At 33.7% G+C, this 10,896-nt stretch overlaps 1 pseudogene; it reads right to left on the bottom strand.

The window, feature by feature from the left end:
• Positions 1-819: 819 nt before the first annotated feature.
• On the bottom strand, positions 820-4,243 carry LOC132546339 (uncharacterized; annotated as a pseudogene).
• Positions 4,244-10,896: the final 6,653 nt, after the last annotated feature.

Here is a 10,896-nt window from a genome sequence, read left to right as displayed (position 1 = left end):
ACATGTATATCTACTAGCCTTTTTTCGGATTTTATAGGGCATATATGCAGAACTTATATACCAAAAAGGTAAACGTCTGAACTTGTATATCAAAGTAAACATTTTTCAGATTCACAGTGTTTATATACCAAAGTAGACATATATTTGACCGTCTTTTTTTTCCCTCAGATTTCTTATCTCATATACAGAAAAAAACTATATACCACAATCAACACATACTTATTAATCTTTTTCAGCTTTTTTTAAAGCATATACATACAAATAGAACTAATACATCAAAATAAATATACATCTACCTGATGTTGTTATTATTATTTACTTTAGTCTTACCAGACGCACACATCCTATAAACCAAGGTGTAGATATTTGTATGTAAGAGTTCATGAATATGTATATCATATATAAGATTTCATATACCATATATTTCATATTTTATATATATGTTGACACGGTGTTATTACAATTGGTATTTTCACATTCAATCACATAGAGACAGATTAGATGTACCGGAACATATATACATGTATGGCTCCCTTACCTGTCAGACCCTGATAAGTACATGAATCTGATGATTGACGAATGCTTTTTCGAATTTTAAAAATAGCAACAACTACATGTATCGCATAGGAGAGATATGTAGAATTTTCGACCAGTGAGAAAAGAGACCAAAAGTAAAAGGTATTGGTATTTTATCTTTAACTACCATGTGAAACAAGACAACATTATATTAGTATTTTTGTAAGAAAACGTTATCCTATTGCTTACTCAAGATTGTCCATTAGAATAGGAAATCACATTAACGAACATAAGAAACTATTTCTAGTTTCTTGGGAAATTTCTGTCATTCATCAGAAATTCTTCAGTCAGTTCAGTGGAGTATAGAAGTTTTCTTTTTCACCGTTTTTCAACAACACAAATAACTTTCCGACCATGCTCCAGGACCTATCAACACAGTCCAATTCATACGCCTCCCTTAGCCTTTGTTGAATAATCCCGGTAAGGTCATCGATTATTAAGACACCCGAACCTTTGAGGACTTTTCTCTGCCTAATGATGTCCAACTTTTTCCTTCTGTGTGTTAATTTACATATCACATTCCGTGGTTTGTCTCTATCATAGGGTCCAAGCCTGTGAGCTATGTCAATGTCCGACTCACTTATTATTATGTAATTTGTCCTTTATGAAATGAACTTTCTTTTCAACACACTGCTCCACAGTTTCACCTCTGTTTTTGTCCTCAAGACCCTCAATTCTGATAGAGTTTTTCCGGCCATGTTTTTTTTTTTATTATTCAGGTTTTTATCAATAGTCACATACATCAATCACATCACATGCATAACTTGTACTTGTATCTAAAATTAATGCATATAATATAAAACATTACAGTGCATATGAAAACAAAAAAGTACATACTTGTTGACACCGTGTTAACAATACGTTGGAATACGATAATTCACTAATTTATTAACTGATTAATAAAGATCCATTTGTTTTGAATAATTTCTTGTTTTCTAAGGCTGTATCTATATAACCCAATGTCCTCTATTTTTTTATATTGAGAAATATATTTCTTGCATTCAGAAATAGTTACAGTTTTATTTTTTAATTTACACAAAAACATAAAGTATTTCATAAGAAGCATTAAAAAATTGATTTCATATCTGTGTTCTATTTCTACTACACCAAGAACAAAGACTTCTGGATTTCTAGGTAAAGACAATTGGTGTTTGTTTTCTAATAATTCTATTAACCAAAACCAAAGTGTTTTAACAACATTACATTCCCAAAATAGGTGTATAATCGTTTCTCTTTCATTTGTACAGAATGTGCATCTTTCGGTTTCTGCAAGTTTACATTTCATTAACTTTGTATTTGTATACAATATCCTATGTAATATTTTATACTGAAAAGTTAGAAGTTTTGTATCATCAGTTATCCCCCTTGATATTAAATAAATTAACTCCCAAGTGTCTTCACTAATGTCAGTATTAAAGTTTTCTTGCCATTTTCTTTGGCTATTTGTAGGTTTCTCAGAAACAGATTTAATAAAAATTTGATAGAAGTACTTTGTGACTTTGTCATGTGTATTAAGGTAATCAATTAACCTATATTGAACATTTACCATAGGTACTTGAACATTTACATTCTGCAGAATTACTTTCCAGTTCCTTGGAATGGCATTAATCACACCATAGTAATCTATCAGGTTAACATTAATGTTATATTTGTTTTTAAATATATCATATGGCATAAAACGATAATTTTCTAATAAGTCTGAAACAAAAAATATACCATTTTTACACCACTGTTTATAAAAGAACCATTTGTTACCTCTTTTGATAAAATTATTGAAAAAGATAGGTTGTGATATAACTTCTTCAGGGGTTGTGGGGGATACATCTTCCTGTACTGAGGCCCAAGCCATTTTTGATTTCTCAGTTAATCCTAACCTTGTCATTTTAAAAATATTTACACCTCCAACCAATTCTAGTTTATCTATAAGTAATGTTTTCCAAGCTGAGTGGTTTGAGGTATCAAAAATTTTTTTGATCCAAGACATCTTAAGTGAGTGACAAAAAGTCAAAATATGTGGAAAACGCAAACCCCCATTTTTATAATCACTGTATATAATATTTCTCTTTATTTTATCTGGTTTTCCCTCCCATAGAAAGGTAAAGAAACATTTTTGTAATTCCTTAATTATATGTAAAGGAGGGTCAGCAAGGACAGTTAATGTCTGAATAAAAATAGGTAAGGCTAATGTCTTTATAATAATAATTTTTCCTATGTAGGATAAATTTCTAAATGACCATTCTTTTAGTAATTTTTGCACTGCTCTCAATTTTTCATAGTAATTATCTTCAAAAATGTTCTCTTTTTGGAAATTGTAAGTAATTCCCAAAAGTTTAAAAATACCTTGATGGTTCCATAACAAATTTCTTTCAGGTAGAAGTTCCAACCCACAACCCCGTCTAGCCCCAATCCATATTGCCTGGGTTTTGTCAAAATTTATTTTAAGTCCTGATACTTTTCCAAAATCTTCCAAAATATTAAGTGTGGTTTCTAGGGACAATGGGTTATCACTTAAAGTAAAGGATGTATCATCTGCAAACTGATTGATTAAATATTCTGAGTTATTTATAGTAATTCCATTTATATTTGGATTAATTTTTAAGGCTGAACTTAATATTTCTACACATAGTATAAATATATATGGACTCAAAGGGTCACCCTGTCTCACACCACCGCGCTGAACTTCAAAGAATTCTGAACAATGACCATTGTTCATAATACAACAATTAGTATTTTTGTAAAAAGTTCTGATCCATTGAATAAATGACGGCCCGAAATGTAGAGAATCAAAAATAAAATCAAAACTTAAAGAGTCAAAGGCCTTTTCAAAGTCAATTGATAGAAGAAGTCCAGGAATATGATTACTTTCAGTGTTTTCTAATATGTCCGCAATTAATCTTGTACATTCTCCAATATATCTGCCTTTTCTAAAACCTTTCTGAGTATCACTAATAAGACTATTTTTCAACCTATTAGAAATAACAGATGATGCTATTTTATAATCAACATTCAAAAGAGTTATAGGCCTCCAATTTTTCATATATAATTTTGATTTTCCTTCTTTGGGTATATATGTAATCATGCCACGACGCTGTGAGACAGAAAATTGACCATTTGTGTGTGCTTGGTTTAGAGAACGTATCAAAAATTTATTTATATCAGACCAGAAAAATTTATAGAATTCTACAGTGTATCCATCGATACCTAGTGATTTGTCATTTTTCATATTTTTAACAGAAAAGAGACATTCTTGATATTTCAATTTCCCTTCTAATTGATCACTTTGTGCAGCAGACAGTTTTCTATCATTCCGCCCATGTTGCTCTAGATCATAATGAGTACCTTCAAGATCAAGCTGCTTCTCTGTCAACTCTGTAACTTGCTTCTCCATTCTGAGCATTTCTCACTAAGATAATTATTTCTGTCCTCTAGATCCATCACTCGACTTACTAGTCTTTCTACTAGCTCTCTATTTTCAGCCTTCAGATTCTCCCCAAGAATTTTCATTTGTGCTCTCATGTCTTCTTAGAATAGATAAAACTGAACATATTTCATCTAGTCTCTCATCTGTTGTCAGTTTCCCTTTCACCATGACGTCACTCAATCTGGGTGCATTAAGTGAACTTGCTTTTTCAGAGCTCAAACTAGTACTTCTAGACGAAGCTATCATATACTCTCCTACAGAAGCAATTCCATCAACACACGTGTAAAAGGGATCCAAATATAGCACAGGTGTACATATATGTACAGGTGAATATCTTTCAATAGAAATGCTACCTGACTGGTAGTGGTCTAATGTGGTCACTCAACCATGATGAGTTCTGATCATTTCTCTGGTATTTTTTTCCCCAAAACAGTTTTTTTATTGAAATATTGCTATACCTATACAGACACTGCTGCCAACATCATTTACAAACATGTATAGCAAATCTCATGGAAAACAGTTATTTAAATCAGAAGAAAATCCCAGTTGTTTGCAGAGCTCAAATCAACAACACCTGTCACTTGGTCCGATGACCTTGACCCATAGTTTGAAATTTGACTGTTCATAAAATATATCTGAACTGTAGTTAGGTTTGGTCACATGTTGTGTGTCTAGTCACATGTCTAGTCATTTAAGTCGCTGATACTCATAGGTAAGATTATACAAGAGTGTGTTTGGTTATATTGTCATTGATAATTTACAGATGTCATAGTAACTTTTGTTAAGTGTAAGTCACACCATGTATTGTGACCGATTGTCACCATTTGTCACCTGTTAGTATATTTAGTCGCATTAGATAAGTGACTGAATGGTTGATTACTGTGGATAGTAAGTTATACCGTGTTGTTAAATGTCTTCCAACGAGCCAAGGTGAACACAGATAATGAAGTTTTTGTAAGAAGGATCTTTATTAAGGAAACTTGGAGTAGATGAGCAATAAAATGTAATTCAAACACACAGTAATCAATTAAGACAACAACAATGGATCTTACAATGTACAAACAATCAATAGTAATCCATAATGGTTTTGTCGGAAAAATAAACTTACCCGTTATTTAATATTTTCACATCTTTTGAATGTCGGGCTTAAAGCAACATTACATCACAATAAGAAAACGTTGTTATACGTATTTTTTTGTTTTCAACTAACAAGATGGATTTCGATATGGTGTTGATGTCTCTGACTTTCCTGCTATAAATATCTAAAATAGTCAGTTAAACGAGAATCAAGCGAACATCAGCGACACGTTATCTGTTTGGTCAGGGTCAGCGAAGAGCGCTAGCCAAGTTGATCTTCTCCCACTCGTCAAAGCAATCACTACTGCTTATTATCTAACAACACTCCTCCGACTAAACATGTAAACAAACCACTTGTCATGTAAATTCTCTAGTAGCTGGTAGTAATGATAACCATTCATTATATAATTAAACTGATACATTTATGTTTTTAAACGTATCCAAGACAATCATTTTTGCTTTGATAGGGATATTTTAGCTACTTACTGGTAGGAAAGGAAGACCGATTTACAAAATAGCCCATTGATTCAATTTTCTGTCACTCAGTCAAACTAAAAGATATTTATATTGAATTAGCATTATATGCAAAGAAGAATAGTTCTTAAAGAAAGTAAAAAGTCCCATATTATCTATTTCATATACATATGTTATTATTGTAAAGCGTCTGAAAAAATTATAAGAAAGCGTTTATGCTTTACTAATCAGAAGGGATTCGAATCTTATTATCTTTCTAAATACATTCAAATATAAATGGAAAATGATAGGACTTCAAACTATTGTTGTTTCGTGTTCTGACATTCTTTTCGTCCGCTATCGGCACCCGTCTAGCACTATCAAAAGCCTGCTTGTTTTTGTGGATGGAATATTCCGTCAATATTGAACTGTGTAGCTATCACATTTTCACCAACAATGGAATTACTTTCCTAATATTTACATATATCCAAATATACAAATCTAGTTAATCTTTCAGTACTTGTGTGGTCTCACAAAACGTTCAAATGCATAAATGAAAGAAATCAGCCACATCAAGATAAATATTGTTACAAACGATGCCATTATTTGGTATTTTATTGTACATACTTCACAGAAAATACATTAGTATTCATGTTCTTCCCATACTAATACGCTGGTTCATTCCATTTCCCAAAGTGTGAGTTAAAACATGCTGATCAGTTCAAACTCCGCCTGATATCTCGCAGACAGCTGTCCCAGGAGTGGGACAAGCCTGATCAACCCAGAGATACCTATACCAACTTGCCAGCGCTAGACAGTGTGCTTTTCTGCCTGTTCCGTCATCATTATCCGGTTGCCCTGGCCACCAGTTCTTATAGGTACGTATCGGCAAACCGGAATTCATCCAAACCCATTTTCCCTCTCTCATGACGTCAGATCCAGCCATCCAAACTTTGTGTATACCTATCGAAAAGGAACATTAGCAAAATCAGTTCACAAAAATATAGATATAGATTTTTTGACTGACAAGGGAAGCTTTCTATTCTTCAACTAAAACTGATGGAATCACGTATTCTCTTGGAGGTGGGAGAGAGGATCTTACTTCAGTCATTTCCATAGCAAATAAACATGTACAAATAATTTTGTGATACAATAGCCATTCATTAAGTAAATACTTATATAGATAAACGTTTCAAATTAAGAGGCAATTATTATTGCAAATTCTATGTAAAATCACATCTTAATGTTACCCTTCCTATGGTCATCCCTTTCACTATAGGAAGGGTAACTTCAACATGTGATTTTACAAAAAATTTGCATTAATAGGGTTTACTCAGAATGCACATAAGATTTTCCCTATCCAGTTGGCGTAAGTATTATACCTAATCCACACACATTGCCTACTACATTTCTAATGTCACATTACATCCCTTGCCGCTATTGCCCTTTTCCTGTATCACTCCATATCCTTTCAAAGAATTCCTCACTGCGGTACTTAGCCGACAAAATTAGGAAAAGCAAACATGTGCTCGTTAGTAAATGTGCAAGCAATGGTATTATTACCCATGACAAAAAAGACAGGAATCAAGTTCACAAAGATCGTTGGTGTTCGAAGAGGATGAGGGATGGAAAAAGGGAGAATTTAGGGGGAAGAAAAAGACAGCAGCAGCCGAAGTACGTGTCCTGGACATTCGACAGTACTGCTGTTGATGTTATGTGTTTAACCTTTTAAAACTAAGAATGGACTGTTGTACAAACCTACATATTTGAATGTATGAATTACAATCAAGATCAACGTCCCCAAAGAGGACAAGTTCTACAATAATTTCGTTATACAAGTTGAGAGATTGAATCATTGCGATACGGGAATGGTCAAAGTTTCTGCAGTGTAGTAAGAAATGGGAAGAGTCTTCATGATCGTAGCCGCAGTTGCAAATAGAATTAGAAGATGTGCTTTATAAAGATTATAATTTAAAAGGCAACTGCGGTTTCGTAATTGAAAATGTATATTTACTTTTTTAAAACTATATCCAAGAAATCACTTAATATTAGGAGGGATAGAGGGTAAAGTTTAAATTTTCAAGATACATTTTTTCTCGATATATTTACTTTGTAGTGTTGGGTAGTATGTGTTCAATGAGAGAGATCCATGTTCCAGTTTTTGCTAACAAAGACTCCTAGGTGTTTGTGATTGGGAACACTAGGGATAGGTATATTATCGAAAAGAAATTGAGGGTTAGAGAATACAATTGTGTTAGAAATCAGAAGTATCTCGGTTTAATTTTTAAAGTTCATGAGCCATTTCTGCGACCAAAGGTAAAGTCGTGCCATGCCATGGTTAATTACATGTTTGATCGCATGCAAGATTTAAAAAAAGTACGCCAGTGTGGTGTCGTCAGCAACAAGTGATTGATAGAAGTAAGTTAGAAATATATATGTATATTTACGATCTTCTAGTACTGTAAGTAACGGCCGATTTTTCTTTGGTAAATCTTGTACAGTTTAGATTATAAAAATAACAACAGAATGATGACATACCAGGTATTGTCTTTGCAATACTGCGGACGAATTTGTCTTTCTGTTTTGTGTGCACTTCAATCAGCCGCGCGCCAAGCAACTGACAGTACGCCTACAACAAACCATTGGAATACTCTAAAATATGTCACTGATAACGAAAAGAATTTATTATTATGTTAATCAAATACTTTTCATATTAGCAATTCGTGTATAGATGTCGCATGTGTTACTATAGAAACAATTATCACTTCAACTTCACAAACGAATGTGAATTTTAACGGTTTTACTCCTTTCTCGATCGTGACGAAATAAAAAGCCCCTTGAAACCAAAGGTGTAACGATTGATATTAAGATCCTGATGGTTACTCAACCAAACCATCATTTGAATAATAAGAATATATTTATGTCGTAATACAAAATCACCATCGATTTATGCCATGACATAGGCAACGTGGGAAACAGAATGTAAGATGATTCAAACTTGTACCATCCACAGGGTGTGTCTTTGTCTTCAACTATAAAAGCAAAATTGAACATAAATGTCAGTCCATAAAATGACGATTAAAACAGATAAAGGATATAGTGAAAATAACATAGACCACGTGGTTCAGAATCATGATCTGGCTTCAACAAAAATGTATGTGATTAAGGTAACGATCAATGAAAAATATCAGTTGCGATGTGTCAACATTAAGACAACGAAACATTACTAACAGTTTTAATAGTTTGTATTGCCTTTTCATTCCTTGATAGACAACATCAGTGAGTCATTTGATAAGAACGTATGATCAGACATGTCAACATAATAACATACCTTTATACCAGATAGATGAAGATGTCCGAGGTAGAAATTTCGACCACTTACGATGACATGTACACTTAGAGGTGTCCCGTATGTACGACATGAAACAGCTTTCTGTAATGATTGAACAGTGCGCCGTACAGGCGATATGACTCGGAGTTACAACAGGTTTAAATTCGGAGTCGGTGTAGGGTTGATAGTTCCGGAGAGCGACGAAGTCTTCCCAATGAACTTGTGCACAGTTGGTTGGTTGAATAATGTTTAAAAGAAATCCTACAACAGAATATGAACACGGTATTGCTTCAGCCTCTCACATCACTAAGCACAACAGTGTCGTCATATCGTTAAATATTGAGTGAAAAGAAATTATATTGTTATCACTTTTTGATAATAATTAAGGTTATCTTTTGCCCTTCGTGCAGCACGTATAAATGTGACCGCGAAAATACTGAACATTTTCATTTAAAATGTGTCAGGTTTTGGTTGTTATGTTGCCGTATCCAAATAATGACATTTTGATTTGATAGCAGTATAAAAGCGTCCACTATTGCCCTATCACCAGTTGACTCCGTCTTTAAATGACACGGACTTTTTCAAGGACGTACAATTCCAACGAATCTTATTCTACTTCTAACTGCGATATGAAGTTGATATGCTCTTTAGTACAATTTTTTGATCCCGTTCTTGATTAACGTATTCTCATCATGGAACGTGACACTACTTGCTGACATTGACCACAATCCACATGACGGGCATCAACAATGCAGCAGAAGGCTCAAGGCCCAGATGGTTTTGCAGAAGAATTTCATATTTGTAAAGGCATTGGAATAATTTTCATGTTGATCAATTAATCATGCATTACATTTCTGGTGTACTCTTCAAGACCCTTGCTATACCAAAGTTTGTACACTTATTTACCAGTTTACTAAACCATTCCAGCTTGTTTATTAATAAGCGTAATCGTAGCTGATATAATCTCATATGGAATTGTGAACGTAAATCATGATACATTAATTATCAGCATAGTTAAAAAAACACTACGATATGAAACGTTCTCTATTGTCCAATAATATGTTACAAAACTAAGACTTTCTGTTAATTACTCAAATTAAAAGTCACTGCAAACATTTTTTATTGATATCTAAAAAATAAAGAATGTAAACAGTGTTTTCTTGATTTAATTCATGCATTACCGCTCGTACCCTGATGCTGTGCATGCGTAAAGGCATACAAATAAGCAATATGGCGGACTCAAATACGACAAAGCAACGAGGACCTAAAAGTTACCTCACAGAAAGTGCTAGAAAGTGTAAGAGTAAGGAGTCGGACCAGGAAAGAGGACAGGCAAGAATTTATATTAGACAGGAGATGGATAGATGGCGAAAGATGAAGGAGAATCTAGGACTGAATTCGGATTTGAGAAGCTGCTGCTTGACTGGTTAGCTTAACGTCAGCCCTATAATTATAACGTATCCGTCTGTCATTGATTATAATCCAATATCCAGTGTTTGACGCGTGAATATGTTATGAACAACACTACTAAAAGTGTTATCTGATAACTGTTGAATGAAAGTAGTTGTGTTATTCGCTTGAATTTACTATTGACAACGTGTGTTTGTTGTTGAATACAAGATGGGGCCCACTTGGAGGAATTCGTTCTAAGAGTATAGATATGACGTGGTGATAAGCATAACCTTCATAATAAACACAGAGACACATGTTGAATGATAAACAATATATATCAATGTGTACAGACAAAGTATCGATTCCTGTGCACTTCTTCACAATAAGTTTTTTTTCTTTTCCGATTGTTATCACCCTCTTTGAGGCCCCACTAGTTTAGCTCCAAAACAAAACTTTTTTTTTATTTCGGCGGAAGTAAATGACCTCGTCATGTGACAACCCATGTGACAAACTCGGCTTTCGTCGTAATATACCGAGCGTGAACATGTTTATAAATAACAGTCAAGATAAACAATGTTCCGACGCCAAAAACATGTACAAAAACTACAGATTTGACGTTATAGGCGCGTGTATCGCTTTATTATGG

This window comes from Ylistrum balloti, unplaced genomic scaffold (genome assembly GCF_031769215.1).
Source record: "Ylistrum balloti isolate Yb309-2 unplaced genomic scaffold, AGI_CSIRO_Ybal_v1 Utg369884, whole genome shotgun sequence".
NCBI lineage: Eukaryota > Metazoa > Mollusca > Bivalvia > Pectinida > Pectinidae > Ylistrum > Ylistrum balloti.
Note: the sequence above shows the minus strand (reverse complement) of the source record. Positions and strands in the feature narration are given on the sequence as shown.